The 27,621-nt window shown below is 35.7% G+C and overlaps 1 pseudogene; it reads left to right on the forward strand.

Moving 5' to 3' along the window:
• Positions 1 to 126: 126 nt before the first annotated feature.
• On the forward strand, positions 127 to 27,078 carry LOC120080960 (ribosome-inactivating protein luffin-alpha-like; annotated as a pseudogene).
• The last annotated feature ends 543 nt before the right edge of the window (positions 27,079 to 27,621 follow it).

A 27,621-nucleotide genomic window follows, 5' to 3' on the forward strand; every position in this document is an offset into this window, starting at 1 on the left:
CAATTGCAACCTTGACATTTTAACTTTTGAAGTTCCTTCATGGGCAACAAATAAGTTATCCCAAGCCTACTTTGTAGAGATGCACGTATTAATTAGGTTGAATATATTACGTCGACACCATTAAATATGGCATTCAATGCTCGAAAATTTCCTAATGATGCTTCATCTCCAGCTTCAGACTACTGTACTTCAGGTTTCAAGATTTCCTTTCCATCATTAGTTTTGGTGGTTGGATGAGACCAACAAGTAACTACAGTCTTCTAAGTTTTACTGTGAATCAAGTTCAGAAAGGCAATCATTCAAGCTTTTCAGTATGAATAGTTTGTTCCATCTGGAATAGGAGAACGAGTGGTGGAGCTACCTTCCTTGATTTCATTCATGATCAAAGCATCAGAGGTAAAGGTGAGCTGATCTAATACCAATTGAAAAAGTTATAGGACGACACGTCCCTCGAACCACAGATGTTAAACGAAAAGCACTCACAAGCACTGTAACAACAGATATACTAACAGTAAGAAAACAAGTGAAGCAACATAGAAATTGGTAACCTAGTTCAATGAAATCCGACTATTTTTGGGCGACAATATGCTCGGGAAAGATAATTCACTGATATTAAAGAGTCATGCAATTATAACGTAGTACTTATCTGTAGTTCAATGACTACAACAGTGACTCACGTAGAACCCAATCTCACAGATCAACTAGACTTCTCCTAGATGTGAGACTTCTCTTGAAACCATTTAGGCTCTCTCTAAGTATGTCAATATTAGTGTTAAACACTTCGGTTTCTAACAGTGTGTGAAACTCTGCTCCAGTGATATTATCTTCCCTCTAACTCAGTGACTCCCTTCAATGACGAATCTTAGATACTCTCTAAGATAGAGAACTCCTTCTAAAAAGAATAAAGTCATAGGTTCCCCTAATACCGATAATCCCTTCTCAACAATAATGCCTTAGGGACCCCCTAAGATAGAAATTATCTTCAAGGACTTGCACTTTACACACAATGAAGTCACCCGGCGAAATATAGCAAGTAAAGATCAAAAACGTCGATGTTGCACAAATTGGCCACCAAGAATAGAAACACTTTCAAATCATAAATTAATGCAAAAACTCTACAAGAAAAACCATTATTCTACTTTTAAAAATTGTAGCCATGAAATGAAACAAAATCCTCGTTTGGAAATAATAAGTTGTAGCTCGAACAAGAAAAATATTAGACATAAATCTGTAGAAATTTTCCAGATAAATAAAGAAAAATATACTACAGGAAATAATATTATCAGTGATAGATGTTGAGACTAATTTTGTGACAACTACAAAATCCACCATATGTAACCTTAAAAAAATATAAAGTCAATCAACATATCTCCAACACTATTGATGCAAAAGCGTAAGAAACGGTAACGGTGATTGTAATGTGAAATTTAGCCATAAAAGCACATTATGTGTTAGTTGTCGGAAGGCCACACGTATGAGTATATTTATATGAACCGTCCCATGCATCAAATTATTATTTATGTTTTCTTAAATAATTTTGATGTAATTTTAGTAATTTCTAATTTTATCCATTTTATGACATATTAAGTAGGGGTATTTTTGTAATTTTGTTATGAATTATGATGGGTCATTAAGGTTTCGTTTAGGAGGAAGTTTTATGATGAATTGAGTTTGGGCTTTTGTGCTTCTTTCAAGACTAGCCAAGAGAGCTTTCTTAATTTGCAATTAATGTGTTGAGTTGGATGCTAAGAACATTCAAGTGGGATTGATCATCCTATCTTGTGGAGTGTTTCAATCTTTGGGCTTGGGAACTTGTTCTATCTTGTGGAGTGTCTCAATAGCTTGATCTTAAGGTAATCCATGTTTAACTTCATCCTTAAGGCTAAAATTGAGTTGATTTCGAGGTTTTAGTAATCGAGAATTAGATGTTCTCATATCAAAAGGGTTCTTAATTTCAATTCGTTAGGATTTTCGTATCAATATTGTTATCATTACCTTTACAGTTGAAACGGCAATAAGATTTTTAATCGGATTAATGGTGCCCTTTCATCTCCCTTAAATCACACTTTACCCTTTATATATACAACCACCTTAGTTCATTAAAAGTTACACTTCAAACACACCATATTGTGAGAGCAAAAAGATGTGGTTAGCTAGGACTTTAGATTTCGAATATGAGAGCTTTTTCAAGTACCCATCCGCAACGTGGATGTCGAGCTCCGAGACATCTAACCCATCCACTTCTCCGACAAAAATAGAGTCATCCACAGTAGAGGAGGGCTCTTCATCTACAATGACAGACATGGGGGCTGTAAGTACTCCCGAACAAACTGATACTCCTCCTCTATCACTGACTTCATTTCAAACGACGGATGTTTCACATCTGCTAGGTCGACAAATGAGTGTGAACCAACTACCTCCCTAGTAGGCCTCCCTGAAGACCGTCAATTTCCCTCCCAAATAGAACGGTAAGGAGAAAAAGGATAATGTGAAAGGGTGGAAAATAGGTTGTGCTGGTAAAGGACTTGGCACGCGGCACAAAAAGAGAGTGTATGGTCATCTCTTGTGAGACTAGAACTGATATTGTAAGAACAAGACTAGAACTGCTCCACCAATGATCATCTCTTGTGAGACAGTGTGTGGTCCTTTTTTCCTTTTTGTAAATTTTTGTATGTTTCTATGGGCCCCCTCGCCCGATATTTTTAAAAAAAATTGTTTCCATCACTCGAATTATTTTGTTCTTTTTCATATTATTTTTGTCAATTCTAAAGCACATCATATCTTTTATTGCAAATGTATTTTACAAGTTGAATTGTACAAAGAAGTATGCTGAATATAAATATACTTTAAGGCTAAGAATAGACCCTAAGAAACATCAACCAACCCCCCTAAAGACTCTCTAACCGTCCTAACCACAAAGACTAAGTCTAAATAGTTACATACTTAACACCCTCCCTCAAACTCATGGTGGTAACATAGGAATCAACTTGATTTTGTTAAGCAGTGGAAGGAAGTGACCAGAGGATAAAGCTTTGGTGAAAATATCAACAGGTTGCTCAGTAGTAGAAACAGCTCGTAAAAGAAGAGTTTTACTCTAAAGATGATGTCGAACAAAATGACAGTCATTCTCAATATGCTTGGTTCCCTTATGAAAAACATCATTGTGAGCAATCTAGATGGCACTACGATTGTCACAGTAAAGGATATGCAGACAGCTAGGAACTCTTATATTAGCAATAAGCCATCAGAGCCACAATAACTGGGACATGGCATCAGCCAAGGTACGATATTCAGACTTCGTACTCGAGCGAGAGACAACACTCTGTTTCTTACTCCACCAAGAAATAAGAGAGTTGCCAAGATAGAAACAATAGCCTGAAGTAGAATTCTAGTCAGTAAGACCACTAGCCCAATCAGCATCAGAGTAGCCAGATAAAACCAGGGATGACTAGGATGAAATCTAAATGCCATGGACTAAAGTGTCCTTGACATAGCGAAGAATATGAAGAACAACATTAAAATGAATAGTTTGAGGGGCAGCCATGAACGGACTTACAATATGAACAACATACGAAATGTCGAGGAGTCACTGCTAAGTAAATCAGGCTACCAACAAGTTGACGGTTGAGCGTGGCATCTTCAAGAGGAACGCCATCAAATTGAGTCAGGCGAACATTAGGATCGAGTGGTGTCGGGGCTGTAGTAGAGTGATCCTGAAATGCACCAATAAGTCTGAAACATACTTCGCTTAAGACAATGAATAGCCAGCATAGCTCATTGATACATCAAGACCAATAAAGTAACTAAGGGACGCCAAATCCTTCATCTCAAAGTGCTCGCCAAGGTAGTGTAAAAAGTGTCGTGTCATCAGGACTCGACGTAAACCCAAGTTGAATAATGGTGGAACTAAACGTTGCAAACCCGACCCACGGGGCTTGTTTCAACCATACAACACATGACGAAGAAGAAACTCTTTCTTAGATGGTTGAGAGATACCGGGGTGGTTGCATATAGACTTCTTCATATAAAGCCCCATTAAGGAAATCATTCTTGACATCCATCTGAAACAAAGGCCACTGTTTGGCTGCAGCAACGACTAAGAGATCCGAATAGATGTCATCCGGGCCATAGGTACAAAGGTTTCTTCATAATCTATCCTATATTCGTTAGAGTATTGTTTAGCCACCAGCCAGGCTTTATATTGTTCAATAGAACCATCAGAGCGAGTTTTGATCTTGTAAACCCATTTGGAACCAATAAGCTTCTTATCAGGATGTAAGTTAACATAGTCCCATGTGTGCATCTTGTCTAAGGCCTGGATATCGTCACTCATAGCTTGTTGCCACAGGTGGTTAGTATTCGCCTCATGAAAAGAGGTAGGTTCAACCAAGGAACTGATAGTGGAAAAATAATAAAAATCTTGAAGGTGAATGAGAGGTGCCCTCACCTGAGTGGAGCATTAAATAGGAGAAGTAGGATCAGGAGCCGGTTTAGACTCCACAGTTGAGACAGATGATGTATCGGGATCAACAGAGATGAGCTCAGATTGCTTAAGCTTAATATCACGAGAACATGCAGATGAAGGAAAAAGATTAACGGACTCATTGGGAAGAAAGAAAGGACGACCTGAAAGAGATTCATGAAAGGTCGAGATACTAGAAAATATTGTATGCTGCAAGAAAATGACATAATGAGATATGCGTAGTCTGTTTCATAGAGGATCCCAATAGCGAAAACCATTGTGCTTGATTCCGTATCCAAGGAAGCAACAAAGATGCGCACGTGATTCTAATTTAGTAAGTAGCATAGCACTCATAAAACAAATTAAAGTTGTATTCTTTCTCTTTGCAACTCCATTAGAAGCAAGTGAATATGGGGGAGTAGTCTCATGAATTATTTCTAATGATTCAACACAATAATTGAATTCAATTGGTTCATATTCTCAACCTCTATCGCTTCTAATTCTCTTAATTTTTCTACCAAATTGATTTTCAACTTCGACGAGAAATGTTTTAAAATTCTCAAAAGCATCACTTTTATTTTTTTTAATAAATAAAGAAGAGTATATTTTGAAATATCATTGATAAAAGTGATAAAGTATCTATTGCCTCCTCTAATTAAAATTCCTTCAAATTCGCACAAATTTCTATTTATCATTTTAGTGGTCGAAACCAAATACTTTTGTTTGTTTCCCATAGTAACGACTAAAATTGATTTTGACGTATTTGAATTTAGTACTATTTGTGATAACTATTTAGTTTCTAGTTTCTGAAAATTTTGTTTGTTTTCTTACCATTTATTTTATTTACACATGTTTTCTATAACATACCAAAAAAATTAGATAGCAAAATAAAAAAAAAAATTAATAGGTTAAGAGTCATGTTTATAAAACTAAATTTTGAAACCACTAGAAGAATGAACATATTAAAAATGTAGTTTTGAAAAAAAATGAAAACAGATTTTTCATTTGTAAAATGGCCCATTAGTGAAAAATAACAAAATATCCAATTATTGATTCAAAGTACCCCTCTCCCAAATGGCTACTGATATATTAAATTAAAGTATAAATAACAATTTTTATCCCTAAATTTTAAGGATTGTATCAATGAAAATCCTAAACTAATACTTTTATCGGTTTAAATTTTGAACTTTAGGGACAATATCAATTTAAACCTCAAACTAATAATTGTATCATTTAAATCCTGAACTTTCATAACTGTATTAATTTTAAGTTCCCCATTCTTGCTTATGCATTTCAATCCGCTCTCTCGAGTCTTAGATTTGGGTTTTAGACTACTCTCTCAAGTATGCCTAAATGATGAATGATGCACTCATAAGACAAGGTAACCTCATTAACTTGGCTGACGTAAGATTATTCCTATCTCTAGTGAATACTTGCCTACATTGCTTAATGCGACCAACCACTTATGCTCCCGGGCAGTTAGTTATTACTAACTTTACTCATAGACAAGTGTTGTGTCCGCCTATAGACAGGCATTGCTACAGCTTCACACTAAGAAAATAAGGTTTTCTCACACACTCACGCAACGCACACCTCTCGGTGGTTTGCTACATGCTTCATATCTCTAATCCACATGACTAAGTATGCGATACTCTAGCAATCTCACTAAGTGATGCAATGAAAGTTAATGGTGCTAAGTAAAGAAAAATGGATATGGAATCGAAGGAAACACAGAAATGCATTGAACACACAAAATGTATTAATTTCTTAATCCCAAAATGTAATACAATACAATATAAGAAAAGAAGAGAAAATGAAATGACCAGTTGGAAACAATGTCTTGCTTCCAGCAGATGTGTGTCAAGGCTGCCAGTAGTGCCATGGATGGGCGGTGGAGCTGACTCTCTCGAGATCTAGCTCCAGCCGAAGGCTCCGGTCGTCACTCGGAATGGAAGAAGGAGATGAACAACTCTCAAGCTTTTTTCTCAAGCATTAGTCTGGATCGCAGGGATAACCCTGGATAAATTGAAATTCTGCTCAGCGGCTTCTATATATAAAGCTTGGATCACCGACAGCATTTATGGACTGCTCTGATTCTGACATTCGCGGCACGTTAGTCCTTTTCTAAATCTCTGCTGCTAACGGCGTGGTAGGTGAAATGTCAACATCATCTTTTGATTTTCCTGAGAGATGTGTTGATGCGTTCATTCCACCAACCTTGCGATGATCCCACTATTATGCGTTATCGTGTAGTCACAATTGTGCAGTGACCACATTCGCTTGATACTGCAACTTCTACAGAATGACCCAACCGCTTGACGATCACAACTCCTATGCGATGGACGCATGTGGCTGATTACGCAAAACCCATGCATTGATCGTATGTGTTTGCATTTGCGATGGAGAGTTTCTCCACATGCGGTCATCTATGCGGTAGCCCAGCTTCCGTATTTGCATCCACTTCCTGCGTTAGCTACAAAAATAGACAATTTAACGCATAATAACGCATAAAAATGGGTTAGCCGAGATTATTAATGTTGAACACCGCAAACTCATTTTCTCATGAATTTCTAACAAAACTGCTGTATATTATGCTCTACAACCCTCATAATTCTAAATAAAAGGCCTAAGATGACACGCATTTCTGCATGTCATCACACCCCCAAACATAGAATCATGCTTGTCCTTAAGCATGCGTTATACTCAAGAAATTCTAAACTCACCTTCTTACTTTCCTTTGCGATGACCAGCTTTTCATAATATAATTTCCTCGTACCTCTAACCATCGCCGCAATCCCCTCCTCCACTTTGGCTGATTCTTCCAAAAGATATTTTCTAAATTTAAATCCGGCAAGCCTTTGCTCAAAAACTTTTTATTCATTCACCACAACTTTGTGTTTAGCTTTTGAGAATGCGTTCGTTCAAAACACTTCAAAAATTTGTGGTGACTTATTCGAATGTGGCATTGAACCTGGATATGCTCTTCGTTTTGGCTTACCCCTACGTGTGTCATGCGGGCATCCAACTTTGGTTGCATTCCATATTCAACTAACTCTTGTCTTGCTTGATTTGGCTTGCGTCGGACAGAGGAGTTGCGCGTATGCGTTGATCCTGGCAACTCACTTTCGTTTTGGCTTGCCCCTATGTGTGTCATGCGGACATCCATCTATGGGTGAGTGCCTTTCACAACTTAACTCTTATCAACATGGGTTTCCCCATTGCATTGACAGTGGAGTTATTATTCTCAAAATATATATTTTTTCTCTCTCTCTCTGTTTTTTTTTTTTTTTTTGTATGACCGCAATGTAATGAACGCAATTCTCCCGAGACCGCTGCCACCCCCAAACTTAGAGGTTGGCAGCGTTCTCACCGCAAAGCTAAAAACAAACTTACAGGGTGGTAATAAACGTTTGAGCAAAGGTTTGCACATAATAAAACTGACTTTCAAAACTTGAAAAAACTATTAAAAGTAAAGTGAGCCTTGTTATGCTTAGTTAACGGATGTGGTGAATTATCCATACCATTATAGAAACATCACAAATGAGCGCAATCGGGAAAAGAGAATTTCAAAAGGATAATGTATGAAAGATAACAAGGAAGGACCTTAGGCAAGATACCGCATACGATCATGCATTGGAATCCACTCGATCGAAGCCATGCGTTGAAGGAGGGAAGGAAAATTTACGTTATACTGCGCATCGAGGAGAATTATTCTTCGCATCTACAAGGAGAAAACACACCACAAACAAGGAAGCAACTGCATGTCCAAAATAACAATAAAAAATAAAAATAAACTAAACTAAGAAAGCAAGGTAAAGATAGAGTAGAAGACGTCCCTGGAAAAATTGGAGTGTTGTCACCACAAGGAGTCTTCCATGTAGGAGATGGCTCTCAACTGCTTGGGTCAAGAAGCTCGTCCTGACCTTTGGAATTTTCGGCAATTATTGCGCGCATGCGGCCATCATGTGCTTAGAATTACCTTCAGCTCATGCGACTGATTGCCCTTCTACCTTGAGGTCAATATTGGCTTTCGGCGCATCACCTATACTTCAATATTGTTAGCAACTTGGTCCCACAAGTTACAATACTCCCAAGATAAAATGGTTACCTGTAGAGACACAAAAATCAACAAACAATTAGCTGCCAAGTCCCTGGCAATGGCGCCAAAAACTTGATGACGAAAAATTAAATTATCAAATCGTCAAGGACTTGATAACTAAAATTAAGTGAACATAATATGTGATGCATGTTCTTAGTGTATGCGTTGATTATCATAGGTCAGTGCTCAGACGTTGGAATGACCTATTAATTAACGAATGTATGCGATGACCATGTGTCCCTGTCACAAATTTTCTTACGCTCACGCCAAGTATAACACGAACGCAAGTTTCTCGGGTGATCCGAGGTCGAACTCAGGGACTTTTTGCTAGACGTATGTGGTAATGTGCATGTGGTGGTTGAATAAAAGAATGATGGAGGGGTTGTTAAGCTAACACTACTCCTACTCCTAACTAACAGACAACGCAATGAGAATATGCGTGAGAGGTAGAGACACGACAACTATTGACAGGAAGTAAATGGATGGAAAAATAGATAAATGTTGAGATGTCTTGACTGCAACAATGAGCTTCACCGCAAGAGTAACCTCAGCTAACGCAAGCTATGTGATCATGCTACACACACTTGAGCCTAATTCTAGGATGCATGCAATGTATATGCGATAGTGTCGAGAAGCCTATGCCTGCCTAAACCTCCATAACCCGCTCACGTGCTCTCATCGCATGAGCGAGATGGTCGTATACCACCATATCCTACTACTAGACGCATGCAATATCCTATCCATAGGGTGCATACGCTATGTAATAACAAATGGAGCTTATCTCTAAGTTCCCCATTCTTGCTTATACGTTCCAATCTGCTCTCTTGAGTCTCAGATTTGCATTTTATATTACTCTCTCGAGTATGCCTAAATGATAAATGATACGCTCATAAGACAAGGTAACCGCATGAACTTGGATGATGTAAGATTATTCCTATCTCTAGTGAATACTTGCTTACATTGCTTAATGCGACCAACCACTTACTCTCCCGGGCAATTAGTTATTCCTAACTTTACTCATAGACAAGTGTTGCGTCTGCTTATAGACAGACGTTGCTACAGCTTCACACTAAGCAAATAAGGTTTTCTCACACACTCACGCAATGCACACCTCTCAGTGGTTTGCTACATGCTTCATATCTCTAATCCACATGACTAAGTAAGCGATACTCTAGCAATCTCACTAAGTGATGCAATGAAAGTTAATGATGCTAAGTAAAGAAAGATGGATATGGAATCGAAGGAAACATAGAAATGCATTGAACACACAAAATGTATTAATTTTTTAATCCCAAAATGTAATACAATACAATATAAGGAAAGAAGAAAAAATGAAATGACCAGTTGGAAGCAATGTCTTGCTTCCAGCAGATGTGTGTCAAGGCTACCAGTGGTGCCATGGGTGGGCGGTGGAGCTGACTCTCTCGAGATCTAGCTCCAGCCAAAGGCTCCGGTCGTCACTCGGAATGGAAGAAGAAGATGAACAACTCTCAAGCTTTCTTCTCAAGCATTAGTCTGGATCGTAGGGATGACCCTTGATAAATTTAAATTTTACTCAGCGGCTTCTATATATAGAGCTTGGATCGTCGACAGCATTTATAGACTGCTGTGATTCTAACATCCGCGACACGTTAGTCCTTTTCTAAATCTCTGTTGCTAACGGCGTGGTAGGTGAAATGTCAACATCATTTTTTTATTTTCCTGAGAGATGCGTTGATGCGCTCATTCCACCGACCTTGCGGTGATCCCACTATTATGCTTTATCGTGTAGCCGCAGTTGAGCAGTGACCGCATTCGCTTGATACTGCAACTTCTACACGATGATCGTAATCGCTTGACGATCGCAACTTCTATGCGATGGACGCATGCGGTTGATTACCGCAACACCTATGTGTTGGTCATATGCGTTTGCATTTTCGATGGAGAGTTTTTCTGCATGCGATAGCCCGGCTTCCACTTTTGTGTCCACTTCCTGCGTTAGCTACAAAAATAGACAATTGAACGCATAATAACGCATAATAATGGGTTAGCCGAGATTCTTAATGTTGAACACTACAAACTCATTTGCTCATGAATTCCTAATATAATTGTCGCATATTATGCTTTACAGCCCTCATTATTCTAAATAAAAGGCCTAAGATTACATGCATTTCTGCATGTCATCAGGAACTCAGTTACACAAGACGGAATTCACTCCTTCCCCGACGCAGGGGTAAGTAAGATAGATTGCTTCTTTAAGGGCTGATTCCGGATCTTGAACATAGTGGTCACACCCTCTCTTTGGAATAGAGGACTCAGTCATAGTAGGACTATGACTTATTGTTCATTAGAGGAATCGGTGGTACTTAAGGAGATAGATGTAACTATAGGGGCAACACGATAAATTGGCCTAGTTGTACTTACAAGCGATTTGTGAAGGGTTATTGCACTATTGATTGGTTGATATGGACACATAAATATATTTGTAGTGAAAAGAGTACAGCTATCGGTCTTTAGTGGAGTGCCTAGCAGTTAATGAATGGTGGATCTCGTGACTAAAGAGTTTAGTCAGTTATTCATGTGTCGTTAGAGCTCCAAGCTATAGGTTCATAAGGTCCCCTTAGTAGCTCAATGGATTCAAGTTGAGAATCAGATTTATGGTTAGTTTGAAGTGTTCAAATTAACAAAAAGAAAATAAATTATATATGATATAATTGTGGTGATGTATTAGATACATTAATTGGAGGAATTGATATAAATATGATTTATATCAAATACCGTAAAATAGAAAAAAAAAACTATGGTTTATATGTTTCATGAGATGAAATATTAAAACTATAGGTTATAAAAATAATATGATAAGTTCATTATTTTATTTATTTATAATAAATTAATTATATGATAATTAATTCTTTTTCTCTAATAATCGATTGAGTGGGAGGGTATTGGAAGTTTTATGGTAACTGTGAGATAAAAGGAAAATTGTTTTTCCAAAATTAGTAGTTACCTCATTCGAAAAGTACTCACGGAAAAAGCTATCAAGTAAAAAAGTTTTATTAAGTGATAGCGTTAATAGAGACTAAACAATCGTGTAGAGTTGACTATAGGATAGTCATTCAGTTGATCGTTACTACATGATCGATTAGAAAAGTCTATGCGATAGGCTTCATTTACTAAACGATTGAGCACATCGTCTATGTAATAGACCAGCTTCTTATCTTCCACTTTCTCAATCGTCTACTCGATCATAGACCTTCAGTCTATTCCTCAAGGCAAGATCATACAGAGCTCAAAACTCCAAGATTCTCACACCGAGAATACCAAGGTAACTCTTGTGGTAATGTCATTACTCAGTTAGTGAATCGAGTTGGACTTGATTGGGTTCGTGGAGGCTGTATTCGTTGATCGTGCTTTTGGTATTTCTATTCATTGCATTTGAGGGTTGTTGTGGATGCATTGTAGATTGCTCACTTGAAAAATGGTTCTTCAAGGGTACATATACTTTATCCCTTGATTCTATGGTAGCATGTTATAATTTACGTATATGTATGACATGTTAGTTTCCGTTTAAAGATTGTAATTGTTTGTATTCAATCGGATTAGAATTTGGAACGATCCCTTCCGCTGCTCATGAAAATCCTCGTGTTAGATTTCCATCAATTGACAAGTTCAAGGAGTATAAGGCTAAAGTTGAAAACTTGTTAGGTAAGAAGATAAAAACATTAAGATCTAATCGTGGTGGAGAGTATATGAACCTTGAATTCCAAAACTATGTGATAGAACATGGAATCACGTCCCAACTCTCAGCCCCAGGTACACCTCAGCAGAATGGTGTATCAGAAAGGAAAAATAGAACCCTAATGGACATGGTTCGGTCTATGATGAGTTATGCTCATCTTCAAAACTCATTTTGGGGATTTGCAGTGGAGATTATATGTTACCTTTTGAAAAACGTTCTCTCAAAGAATGTTTCTGAAACACTTTTCAAGCTGTGGAGAGGCCATAAAGGTAGTTTACGCCACTTCAGAATTTGGGGATGTCCGGCCCACGTGCTTGTGGCTAACCCCAAGAAATTGGAACCGCGTTCGAAAGTTTGCCTCTTTGTAGGCTACCCCAAGAAAACAAGGGGTGGATATTTCTATGATCCGAGTGAGAAAAAAATATTTGTGTCGAAAAATGCTACTTCTTGGAAGAAGACCACATTCGGGATCATAAACCACGAACCAAGCTTTTTTTACATGGGATTTCTAGTGAGACTACTGAGAGTTCAATAAGAGTTGTTGAATAGACTGATAGATCAACAAGAGTTGTTGAAGTCAGTTCATCTAGTCAACCATCTCAAGAGTTTAGACTACCTCGATGTAGTGGGAGGGTTGCAAACCCACCGGAATGCTACATGGGTTTGACTGAAGCCCAAAACATCATCTCTGATGATGGGGTCGAGGATCCATTGTCTTATAAGCAAGCAATGGAGGATGTTGACAAAGATGAGTGGATTAAAACCATGAATCAGGAACTGAAGTCTATGTACTTTAATTCTGTCTGGGAACTTGTGGATCAGCCTGATGGGGTAAAACCTATAGGGTGTAAGTGGATCTACAAGAGAAAATGAGGTGTAGATGTAAAGGTGTAAACCTTTAAGACTAGACTCGTGGCAAAGGGTTATACCCAGGTCGAGGGAATGGACTATGAGGAAACATTCTCACTTGTTGTCATGTTGAAGTCTATCAGAATACTCCTGTCCATAGCCACATTTTATGATTATGAGATATGGAAAATGGACATCAAGACTGCCTTTCTGAATAGTAATCTTGAGGAGACCATTTACATGGCTCAACCAAAGGGATTCATTGTTTCAGATCAAGAGCAAAGAGTTTGCAAGCTTAATAGGTCCATTTATGGGCTGAAACAGGCGTCAAGATCGTGGAACATTAGATTTGACAGTGTGATCAAATCATTCAGCATTGATCAGAATGTTGATGAGCCTTGTGTTTACAAGAAAATCCTTAACAGCTCAGTAGCTTTCCTGGTACTGTACATGAATGATATCCTACTCATTGAAAATGATGTAGATTTTTTGACTGACATTAAGAATTGGCTAGCTGCCCAATTCCAAATGAAAGATTTGGGAGAGGTGCAGTAAGTTCTAGGGATCATGATCATTCAGAATTGTAAGAACAAGAGGTTGTCCTTGTCACAGGCATCGTACATTGACCAAATGTTGATCAGGTACAAGATGCAGAATTCGAAGAGGGGTTTATTACCCTTCAGGCATGGAATTATTTTGTCTAAGGAACAATATCCTAAGACACCTCAAGAGGTTGAGGAAATGAGACGAATTCCCTATGCTTCGGCTGTTGGAAGCCTTATGTATGCAATGTTATATACTAGACCTGACATTTGCTATGCAATAGTGATTGCCAGTCATTATCAGTCCAATCCAGGATTAGATCATTGAACGGCGGTCAAAACGATCCTCAAGTATCTTCGGAGAACGAGGGACTACATGCTCATGTATGGAGATAAGAGTTTGATCCTTACAAGATACACAAACTCTGACTTTAAAAAAGATAGAGATTCTCGGAAATCGACATAAGGGTCCGTCTTCACTCTGAATGGAGGGGCTGTAGTTTGGCAAAGCATCAAACAAGGATGCATCCTGGACTCCACTATGAAAGCTTAATAAGTAGCCACTTGTGAAGTAACTAAAGAGGTTCTTTGGCTTAGGAAGTTCCTTACAGATTTGGAAGTTGTTCTAAATATGTCTTTGTCGATCACACTCTATTGTGATAACAGCGGGGTTGTGGAAAATTCAAAGGAACCTCGGAGTCATCATAGAGGCAAGCATATCGAACAGAAATATCATTTGATTAGGGAGATTGTGCATCGCGGTGATGTGATAGTAAGGAAGATCGCGTCAGAGCACAACGTTGCTGATCCGTTTATAAAGGCTCTAATGGCTAAAGTTTTTTAGGGTCATTTGGAGAGTCTGGGTCTATAGGACATGCGGCATCTTGTCTAGGGCAAGTGAGAGATGATACTGGGTATAGAGTATGTCCTAGTTTATTATATATTGTACTAGTTTTTCATGTATTGTACATTAGTCTCCCAAGGCATTAGGACAAGTGCGAGATTGTTGGGATTGGTGTCCTAATTCTCTCGAAGTCTCGTAGTTTGTAAACAGTTTGTACACATTGTTATTAATAAAATAAGAGTTATATTATTTGCATATACTCATATTCAATAAACTAAGATCTATGGTTATTTCATGTAACCTTAAGCATGTATGTGTGACATACAAGTTGATCATGCCTTAAGTAATAACCTAAATGGTCTGTAGTATAAGGATAAAGGAGAGATACCTTATCCTAGTGACACTATGGATACAACCCGCTTTGTAGATATTTACAAGTGTTGTAAACTGCTACAGATGGTCTGAACCTGACCATTCATGTGGAGACATGCGAGCAGGGGTGTCCTATACAAAGAGTTTGTATAAGAACGGACCTCGAGATGATTAGTCTCTTTATATAACACCGTTGACAATTGACACTTACACTTCACTAAAACAACCATAGATGATGATCTTAATCCTGAGTGTTTTAGGAACTTCTGCCTATGAGGGCGGTCCTTTGATTAGTATGGGCGAGAGTGGTCAGATTGCCAACTCAACAAGCCTACCTTTTTTGCAGATTTGTCTGATTGAGGAGTTGGGAACTCAGTTACACAAGACGGAATTCACTCCTTCCCCAAAGTAGGGGTAAGTAAATAGATTGCTCCCTTAAGGGCTTTTTCTGGGTCTTGAACATAATGGCCACACCCTCTCTTTGGAAGACAGGACTCAGTCATAAGAGGATTATGACTTATTGTTCATTAGAGGAATCAGTCGTACTTAAAGAGTTAGATGTAACTACAAGGGAAAAATGGTAAATTGGCCAAACTATACTTACGAGCGATTTGTGAAGTGTTATCGCACTATTGATTGGTTGATATGGACAAAGAAATATATCGGTAGTGAGAAGTGTGCGGCTGTCGGTCTTTAGTAGAGTGCCCGATAGTTAACGAATGGTAGATCTCATGACTAAAAAATTTAGTCAATTATTCACGTACCGTTGGAGTTTCAAGCTACATGTCCATAAGGTCCCCTTGGTAGCTCAATGGGTTCAAGTTGAGAATCAGATTTTGGGTTAGTTTAAAGTGTTCAAATTAACAAGACGAAAATTTATTAATATGATATAACTGTGGTGATGTATTAGATACATTAATTGGAGGAATATTTATAAATATGATTTATATCAAGTACCATAAAATAGAAAAAAAATTATGGTTTATATGTTTCATGAGATGAAATATTAAAATTATAGGTTATAAAGATAATATGATAAGTTGGTTATATATTTTTCTCTAATAACCGACTGAGTGGAAGATTATTTGAAGTTTTAAGATAAAGGTAAAAAACTTTTTCCAAAATTAGTAGTTACCTCATTCAAAAAGTACTTACAGAAAAAGCTATGAAGTAAAAAAGTTTTACTAAGTGATAGCGTTGACAGAGAGTAAACGATCGTGTAACGAAGTCTATACGATAGACTTCATTTACTAAACGATCGAGTACATTGTCTATGTAATAGACTAGCTTCTTATCTCCCACTTTCTCGATCGTAGACCTCCACTCTCTTCCTCAAGCCAAGATCATACAAAGCTCACAACTCCTTGATTCTCACACCGAGAATACCAAGGTAACACTTATGGTAGTATCTTTACTTAGTTAGTGAATCGAGTTAGACTCGATTGGGTTCATGGAGGTTGTATTCTATTGGGAATGTCCTATAACTTGCAGTTCGTGTTAAACATTTTTATTTAATCAATAAAAATGACTTGTTGATTTTGCATCTTATTATGAAAATCCAATAAACGCATCCTTGGCTATAGTTTGAATGTTGTAACTTTATGTAGTGACATAAACAGGATCAAGTTGACAGTATATAGCCTAAATGATCTAATAAGTATATGGATGAAATTGGGTATCTCATCCTGGTAACACTATTGGATGTGACCCACTCTGTAGTTGTTACAAGAAGTTGTAAGGTGCTACAAACAATGTGATCCACAAATCGTTCATGTTGAGACATGAGAGTGAAGGCATCCTATGCAATAAGTTTGCATATAAATTAGACCACGAAAATAATCACTTTTCTTTATAACGACCGTTTACTGTTAAAACTAACTATTTCATTTATTATATAACCTAGGTTAACTCGATCTTAATCCTGAGCTAGCTATGAACTCCTGTTTGTACAGGATTATCCTTTGATCTACAAACAGTGAGAGTAGTCTAACAACACTGTTCAATAAGCATACCATTTTGGGGATAAGATCGGATGAATAGCTGGGGACATAGCCTTGCAAGATGGAATTCACTCCTACCTTATTTAGGGTTAGCTGATAGGTTGTTTTCTTAAGTATTGAATCCAGGTCTTGAACAATCGAGGCCCCACCTTCTCATTATAGAGAAAAGATTTGATTCATAGAGATTATGAATCAGAATTGTTCATTAGAGGATCAGTAGGAACTTAAGGAACAAGATGTAGTCAAATGGGTAAAACGATATTTTTGACAGCTGTGATTACGAACAAGCTGTGAAGAATTGACTTACGGATTATGGTTATTAAGTGGACATAATATATCTATAGTGAGGGGAGTTCAACTATGGGCTATAGTGAAGTATCTCATTAGTTAACGAATAGGGGTTAGATCGGACTAATGAGTTTAGCCGATTAATCTCGAATTGTTGGAGCCCATGATCTATAGGTTCGCGAGGTCCCCCTACTAGCTCGTAAATGGATAAGCTTTAGGGTAGCTTGAGAGATTAATTTGAACGTTCAAATTAAACGAAACAAGATAATAAATGTTTAAATATGATTTAAATATATAAAGATGACTATTGTGCAAAAATTAATTTAATATTTGATATTAAATTAATTATTATTTTAAATTAATTTGTGAAATTAATTTATGAAAATCAAATTTTGAATTAAAATGATTTAATATCATTTTTGGTTTTAAAAAGAAAATGAAAATCATTTGCATGATTGGACAAAAATGGAAAATGGGTATTTCCCATTACCATCATCTTTGTGCTCTCACAAAATACATTATCTTCTTGACCTTGATTCTCCAATCATCAACTGCAAGCCATGTACTCCATCACTTTGCATGTTCATCTATTATATAAAGAAGAATGGAGTTATGGGAGAAGAGGATAATGAATAGAATTTCGAAAGAATTTTCTCTGAAGAAGAAGTTGTCTTCTTTGTCTGTGCTGCTGTGAGTTTCTCTGGTTTCCTCACTTCTTCAAGCTATTCTTGAGTACCATAACTCTGCCTAAAGCTCCAAGAGCATAGTAAGGAAGGCTTTGAGGTGGTTCACGTTGATAACAAGGGCAGACGACAGCTGAACAGACATTATCTTGAAGAGTTCATCAAAGGTATGTTCATAAAACCCATTCTTTTTAGAAGAGCATGCTTTAGTTTTTGCTAAAATTAGTGAAATAGAAAGCTTATGGATCCTTGATATTTCTGCTGCATGTTGTTTTACACTTTCAGTATTCATTGTTCATGCTGTTAGTGTTTCTATTCGTTGAGTTCAAGTGTTGTTGTGGACGCATTGTAGATTGTTCGAGGGATACATGAAGAATGGTTCTTCAAAGTACGCATACTCTATCCCTTGATTCTATGGTAGCATGCTGTAATTTCTGTATATGCATGACCTGTTAGTTTCCATTTAAAGACTGTAATTGTTTGTGTTCAATCGGATTAGAATTTGGAACGATCCCTTCTGTTGCTCATGAAAATCCTCGTGTTAGATTTCCTTCATGTTAATAATCGTGATTGAGGTTGTGGTTGAGGTCATGATCGTGGTAGAGGAAGAAATAATTACTATTTTTGTTGTGGTCATTCTAAGCATTCAAATTTCAAAATAACCATACAAAATATTGATCACAAAGGAAAAGCTCTACAATATAAGAGTTTAAAAAGTGTTGAAAATAAATGCTTCCGCTGCGGAATGACTGGGCATTGGTCACATATCTGTTGTACATCAGAACACTTAGTTGATCTCTATTTATGTGGATCTCAATAATGATATTTATATGAGAATCCTAGAAGGATTTAAGGTGTCTGAAACATATAAATCAAATTCTCTGGAATTATATTCAATAAAGTTACAGAAGTCATTATATATATTGAAACAATCAGAACGAATGTGGTATAATTGCTTGAGTGGATATTTGTTGAAAGAATGATATCAAAACAATCTAATATGTTCGTGTGTTTTTATAAAGAAATCTTAGTTATATTTTTTTTATTATAACTATATATTGACGACTTAAATATAATTGGAACTCTTGAAGACTTTCAAAGGCACTACAATATCTTAAGAAATAATTTGATATGAAAGATCTCGAAAAAAAAAATGCCTTAGCTTACAAATTGAGTATTTAGCATATGGGATATTTGTTCATCAATCAACTTATATAGGAAAAATTTTGAAAAGGTTCTGTTGGGCTTGTCTACAACACACTGAGGCCCAAAACTAGAAAAGAAATCCACACCACGAGCTGAAAACCACTGGTTTCAAAAACTGATGGCTAAAAGCACAATCCATGTGAAAAACAGATACAGCCTTATACATTGATGGCCAAGATCTCACTAACCCACTATCCTCTATCTGATTGCTTTCAGTGTGACTAACCCTTTCATTTTGTTCATCTTCATATTAGAGAGAGAACGAGAGAGAAAGAGTTGAACAAGGGAAACTCTGTCAATTTATCTGTAGAAAGCTGATGAAGAAGATGAAGATCGAGCAGAGCTCGGAGATGAAGATGAAGAAGAAGAAGAAGAAAACACTAAGGTTTAATGTGGTTCGGCAACAGAGGCCTACATCCACGGAGGAGCTAAGTGATTTCTTTTTTGCAGAGATCGGAAGAAAAGTATAGATTAGTGTCTGGAATTTTTTATTTTTTTATTTTTTTATTTGTGCATTCTAAATCTAAAGCTAGTATCCTTTATATGTAAGATTTATAAAGTAGTTACAACCACATGCAAAGTTAATTTCATACATTTCCTCAAAAAATCTTTGCCTTGAAATGAACTTTATCTAGATTCAGCTCCTCTTTGATAAACTTTCCCTTTCATCCTTTGTCTTGTAGCTCAAATTCAATGATATCCAAAAAATTTTGGAGTATGAACTGGGTCACTGCTTTGGTCAGCATGTCAGAAGCGTTATTTGAGGTATGTATTTTCACAACTTCAATCTTCCTTTCTTCAATCTGTTCACATATGAAGTGATATTTTACATCTATATGTTTTGTTCGATTGTGATATTGAGGATGTTTAGATAGATGTATGATGCTTTGATTATCACAATATATCTTTACTGTATTTTGTTGTATACTGAAATCTTGTAGTAAACTTTTAAGGCAAATGTCTACTTATGATAGGGCAATAAATTATGCCTCAGTGGTAAGGGCTACCACTGATTGCAGTGAAGCCTTCCAACTTTGAATACAACTTCAATATAAGAAGATATAACCAGATAGAGACCTTCTTTTGTTGAGGTCTCCTGCATAGTCTGAGTCGACATAGCCAAACAATTTTATTTCTGTGTCAAAAGTTTGTTGGAATAGTAGTCTAGCACTCACAATGCCCTTTAGATATCTCATAATCCACTTGGTAACCTCCCAATACCTTTTTCCTGGGTTGGCCATGTACCTACTGACCAAACTAGTTGCATATGTTATGTCCGGCCTTGTAGAAATCATTACATACATAAGACTTCCTACAACTTGGGAGTAGGGAATTGTAGACATTAGCCTTAAATGCTCAACATCTGTTTCTTTGGGTGAATTTTCTAATGATAGTTTGAAATGATGTATTATAGGTGTGCTAATTGCTTTTGCTTCTATCATATGATATCTTTTTATTAATTTCTCACAATATTGGGTTTGATCTATGCATAGTTTTTTTGTTGTTCTATCTCTTTTAATATCTATACCAAGTATTCTGTTTGCATTTCCCATATATTTCATTTCAACCTCTCATTTCAAAAGATCTTTGACCTGTTTCAAATCTTTTATGGTAGTTCCTGATAATAGCATAGAGTGAAATATGAATTTCGTTTTCACGTCTTTGTATTGTTCATTCGGTTGGTTGTTAACAACAATATTGACATTTTCTGATTTGAGTTTCGAATCTAATATTTCAAGTGGGTTTTGCATTATGATTTTAGTTTAGAGCATGTAAAAAGAAGAATGAGAAGGCATTTTTTAGATCATGTAACTTCTGGTTTGAGAATTTGATATGCTGTTCTTTTAATTCATTAGACGGTTACTTGGAGGTTATAGTGTACCCTTCTTGTGAATTTGAGTGAATATTATATAGATGTAGATATGAGTATGTGCACTAACTTTCTCCTATCTTGACAATCTCAGGACAAGCGACCCTACAGCATTTAGTTGTTAGTAAACTCGATAGAATTTTAGCATAAGTAGGTGGCCACTTTAGATTGCATATAGTCTTATTGAAAGTCTAAAGACATTAACATCGGAATCCATCAATCTTAGTTCCAAGTGTTCCAAATCTTATTTGGCTTTAGTTATATTTGTCTGAATGGAAGTATCTGGACCTTTGTTGACAAGTTACCCTATCCATATTATTGGAAGGGGAGAGTGACGATGGTTCTTCATTTCGTTAAGTGGGTGTTAGTTTCTAGATTGTGTGAGGAGATCGGATTTGAGATTGGTAATTAATGACTAAAGTCAGCCTTTGAGGGTGACCTTCTTCACAAAATGGTTGTAGCATTTGCTCTTGTAGTTTGATGGTCTAGGGAACCAAGCTTTGGTTGGGGATAGTATATATAAACATGGGATAGAATAAGGTTGAGATAACACTTTTGTGAACCACTAAAAACCTAATTCTCAACCTAGCCATGTTTCATTTACTTTGGTGGGGTCTTCCTGTCTCTTAGCTTGCATTTTAGAAGGTAGATCTGATGTGATTTGGGGACATATGAGCTTTCTTCCCATTTGTTTTTCATTCAAAGGAAGCATTTAAGATGAGAGGCGACGTCTCTCTCATATGGATTGCTCTAGCCATCTTGTTTTTTCTTCTACTTTTTCTTCTTCATTTTATTTTCTTGAGGAATATTATATCACAAATAAGGAGGTGGGATTTCTAATCTATAACCCATAAGGTGAGGTATACATGCCTAACCATTTGAGCAAGCATGTTGGCTCTTAGAAGGTTACATTCTAAAGATTGTGAAGTTCTTTCTGTGATGAAGTAGAGAGAAGTGGAAGAGACAAACATATTGAGGGAGAGAATATCCTCTTAGCCTATACATTGAGGTTGAACATTTCATATATATACCTAGGTTAAAGTAGTTGCAAGATAGAAGTAAATCAAGACTAAAGAAATAAATAATAAATTAAAGACATCACAGAAACAGGTAATCTTTTTTCGTTAAATAACTTACATGTATTTTTTTTATTCAGTTAACTCCTCTTTTATTTCCTATGAAATTATCATATGTTGAACCAAGTGAGGAACTTTCATAAATATTACTGCAAGCATACCTAAGCCAACAAACATTCCTCCAACTTTTCCAATATCTTCTCCATCGGTAAATTTATTTGTAATATGGTACAAATTATTATCTAATAATAATATCTCATATTTCCCTTTTGATAGATTATCAATAAGAATAGTCAAATTAAGTGCAAGCTATTAGATTGGTACGACTCGGGAGAGATTGTTGTAGAAGGACAATAGTCTTCTAGTAATCCAACTTCTCTTGTTCATCATATTCCTATTGGTCCACATGCAGTTAGAGTATGGTTTTATGTATCAAACAAACCCAATGCATATTTATGGAGGCCTACATCAAAAATGATGTGTATTGAAGAAGCTTTGGGGAGTGCAATAGCATGGTCATCTGATAAAGTGACCATTGGTATGTTATTTTTGCTTATTTATCTATATCTATTAAACATTTTCTATGTTTGCTTAATATTCACTATTGTTGGTTTCTACGTAATTATAATATATAAAATATAATATAAATTTATGTAGGTGAATGAGATGATGCCTTACCGGAGGAAAAAAGAACCAACAATGAAAGCTCAACTACATGATAATATAATCTTGAACACTTGGTGAATTTTGTATTTTGAGGGCTAAATTTTATATTTTGAGGGCTAACTTATGTTGTTGGTACATTCACTACTTTATCTAGCATGTATCGTTTAGACGACAACTTTATTCGATGAAATTATTAAATAGAATAGATTATGAATGAAAGTTATTAGTATTTATTGTGCTATGAAGTATCTTATGTATGTAAATTTTAACTAAAATTGAGTACTTGAACTAAATTTTATCAAAAACTAATTCAAATTTTATTTTTGAGAAAAGTTACTTCTTTTATAGCCATGAGTTATAATATTGGATCATTGTTAATCTATCATACGAATAGTTAAATTAATAATAAAAATTGATCATAGCTATTCCTAATGTCAAGCTTCTTAATTGGCTTCAAGAAATTAGAAATCAATTAAGTTTGCATGAGAAAATATTGCTTTTGAAACAAAATAATCTAGAAAAAAAAGTTTCTAGACTTATACATGTCATTGACAAAATAGTCCATAAAACCTTGCATAACTTAATGAAGTAAATAAGTTTCTTGGATTTCAATCTTTGTTTTACATACATATCATTTGACACGACAGTCCATAGAATCAACACCCTTGAACTCCTATGTTTCTTGCTTTCAATCTTTGTTTTACTTTTGTTTTCTTTAAATTTTGAAAAATCACATCATCTAAGTTCAAATCCTTAAATAAAATCAACATGATTTTTCAATAACTACACTAAATTTGTGAATTTGGTCTCCTAAAGATGATATTCAGTCTCTCAAAGTCGTTTTACTATATTATAATTTGATGCATGTGCTTGCACCATATTAATTCACTATTATTGAAAGGTCTAGGATGTTAAGACTCAACTATCCTTAAAAGAGGAAGTTGGTTAGATTGTGGAAAGTTGTAGTAATGCCTGGGGTTTAGTTACCTTTCTTTAAATTGTATTTTCGATTTATGTAATTTACAATTCTAGCACAGGTTTGATTCAGTTATTTCATATTTCTATACTAATTATTCTTGATATTGTTGGGGTTGATACCCTAAATCTCATAGGATTCTATAGTTTGTAATTGTATTGTACAAACATTTTATTTATGTAATAAAATATGTGATGTTTTATTTCAAAATTAGTTGCATTAACCACAAACCAATAAACTAACATTTAAGGTTATATTGTAGCTTAAGCATGTATGTAGAGACATATAGGTGGATCATGTTTAAGCGATAACCTAAATGGTCTGTAGTAGATAGATAAGGTTGGATACCTTATCCTTGTGACACTATAGTATGGTCCGCTTTGTAAATGTTACAATTGTTGTAAAGTGCTACAAATGATCTGATCCTAATCATTCATGTGGAGACATGTGAGCGGGAATATTCTATACAAAGGAGTTTGTATAAGATTGGACCACAAAATGACTAGTCTCATTATATAACGTCATTCATAATAGAGACTTTCATTTCACTAGGATGACCATAGGTAACATGACCTGAATCCTGAGTGAGTTGAGAACTCCTACCTATGAAGGCGATCTTTTGATTTTTATGGGTGAGAGTGACTAGATCACCGACTCAACAAGTCTACTATTTTGAGGATTCGTCTGATTGGGAGCTAGAAACACAGCTACAAAAGAAGAAATTCACTCCTTCCCTAATATCGGGGCAAGTAGATAAATTGCTCCCTTAAGAGCTGATTTCAAGGCTTAAACAATGTGGTGTCACACCCTCTCCTGGCCTGAGAGAGGTTTGGTCATAGTTGGACTATGATTTATTGTTCATTAGAGGGATCGATGGTACTTAAGGAGTTAAATGTAACTATAAGGGAAAAACAGTAATTTTGGTCCAATCGTACTTACGAGCAATTTGTGAAGGGTCATCGTACTGTTGACTAATTATATCCAATGGACACAGAAATAAATCTGTAGTACAAAGAGTGCAGGTGTCGGTCTTTAGTGGAGTGTCTGATAGTTAACGGATGGTGAATAATTAAAGAAGTTTAATTAATTATTCACGTACCGTTGAGGCTTCAAGCTACAGGTCCATGAGATCCCCTCTATAGCTCAACGGGAATTAATGAGAATCAATTTTTGGATTAATTTGAATTATTCAAATTAATTGAGGTAATTAATTATATGTGATATAATTAATTTAATCTAATAATATATGATATAATTACTATAATGTATTTTAATACATTATAATATAAAGTTTATTTGAGAGGAAATAAATATTTGAATATGATTCAAATATTAATTATATGAATTTGATTAACATAATTAAATTTCATATAAATGGGATTTATATTAAATGTCATTGGTGAGAGAATAGAAACTATAGGTTATATTGTATTTGATACAATATAGAAACTATAGGTTATGTGTCATATTTGATATAATATATAGTTTAATATATATTATATGATAAGGTAGTTATCATATAAATATATATATTAAATTAATTTATGAAAATAATTTATTTTATTTTATTTTATTTTAAAAATCATCTTGGGAGGAAGTTACTCTCCCCCTATTTTCTCTCTAAAACGTGGTAGTGGGGGAAGTTGTTCTTCTTCGTGGTGTGGTTTTTCACAAGAAGATATACATAGAAACGTTCAGAAGATAATTTGTATCTCATCTCTTTTTCTCATCTCTCTCAAAATCCCTCTCTTTCAAAGTAGCCAGAGCCCACAAAACTCTTAGATTCTCACCTAGAGAATACAGAGGTAAATTTCGTGGTGGTATCCTTATTGAAGATTGAGGGTTCCAGATTGTTCGTGACAAGATTCAGAGAAGGAATCTCGTGAAGAAGAGTTCCTCAAGAGTAAGGTTTCTTCAATCATTTTTCTTGTCTGTAATCTCTCCTTTTAAGCATGCTACAATTATCTTTTAAATGCATAATCTGTATGTTTTTGCTGTAAAATTTATGTTCTGTAAATTTTGGATATTTGGTCTGATCCCATGCTTTTACTCAAGGACCTTCAATGGTTCCTTCAGATATAATATAGACAATTTACTTTTAGCTATTGTCTAGACACCATTAAAGTTGGTGACTTTTCAAATATTTTGGTAATGATATGATATTGTCTACTTTGGATTCAAGTTCATTTGACTTTTTTTTTTCTTTTTTTTTTTTTATTCATAAAACCACAAACCATTGAAAATAGTTGTCCTCATTTAATTAGACCATAACATGTACATGAAGTTGATAGTTCTATTTTAGTACACAGAAGAAAAGGTTTAAAAAGATTCTAATTAATAGAATACTCTTTTACTCGAATAGCTCTAAATATTTGAAGTGAGAGATAAAATATGAATTTAAGAAAATTTAATGAGCAAGTGTTGAGATTGTATGTTCAAACATATATGCAAATTTTAGCTTGTGATGTTTCATATTTACTCTAAATCACATCTATACACTAAAAGATACACTATTTCATTATTTAACCACTTTGACTGGAATAGTTGAAATGAGAAAAAAAAAAGTCAAATATATCTCTAGAGTCAGATCGTGATATTCCATATGTATGGTCTAGATCACATCCACATATGAAAGGATATATCGCTTCGTCATGCAACCACTAACTCTTAATAGTTGCAATGGAGCAAAGGACATGACTCTTTGATCAAATAATATATCTTGATATTTCATATCTATGCCCTACATCATATTCATAGACGAAAAGAATATACCACTTCGCATGTAACCACCTCGACTCGAATAGTAATATACAAAAGGTAAAATAGTTGTAGCATAGCTGCCTATAGAGCTACCCCTATGTCTAGATGGTTCAATGGCATCTAAAAACTTAAAAGAGTGAGAAAAAGATTAATAGATTATCAGTACTTTCACTGCTAATTCTGGGCTTCTTTCTTGGAGGTTCATGCTTTGTTGCAGGCGATGCAAGTTTCAGTTTATCGGGTTCAACGTCCTCATCGTACAGCAAGTTCATAAAAGATTTGAGAAACACTCTTCCATCAAACACGAAAGTGTACAATATAACTCTCTTACTCGGCTCTGCTGCCGGCACAAATCGGTACACACTAATGAAACTCTCCAATTACGATGCAAAATCAATCACAATGGCTATAGATGTAACAAACGCTATATCATGGAATATCTTGTCAACACAACTTCCTACTTTTTCAATGAATCTGATGCTAAATTTGCTTCTCAATATGTATTCAAAGGAACCACAAGCATTACACTTCCATACTTTGGCAATTACGAAAGGCTTCATATCGCTGCAGGCAAAAATCACGAGAAAATTCCTCTTGGATTCCAAGCTTGTTTCATTACGACTCGGCCGTTGCTGCTGCTGCATTCCTTGTGATTATTGGAGCGTAAAATAAATGTCCGACAAAGTATTAAAAACGTCGAGATAGGTTATGCCGAAGCTTTTTTTTTAGTATATTAATGAAAAGTTGTGCATTGACTTGTTCTAGGATCTCATCTCCATTCATTACAACGGGTGGAGGTCTACGCTCCAATTTACCATCATGTTGCTCTCTTACGCCAATTGTGGTTATCTGGAAGATAACGTGGATGATCCATGAAAGAGATTTTTCCTCTTATCTTAAATAACGATCTATCTTGTTTACAAATGGGACATGCTTGATAGCCTTTGGTACTCCATCTTGAAATGTCCCCGTACGCAAGAAAGTCATTAATAGTCCACAACAAACATGCACGTAACTGAAAGTACCCCCCACTCATGCAATCGTAAGTGCGCACACCATTTTTCCATAACTCTTTCAACTCTTCAATGGTTGTAAATAGACGTTAATTTCCTTTCTAGGAGACTTTGGTCCTAGTATAAGTAAAGACATGAAAAAATTAGATTCCTTCATACACTTCCATGGTGGAAAATTGTAAGGAACAAGCATCACA

This window comes from Benincasa hispida, chromosome 7 (genome assembly GCF_027475165.1).
Source record: "Benincasa hispida cultivar pf3 chromosome 7, pf3_genome.v1.1, whole genome shotgun sequence".
Lineage (NCBI taxonomy): Eukaryota > Viridiplantae > Streptophyta > Magnoliopsida > Cucurbitales > Cucurbitaceae > Benincasa > Benincasa hispida.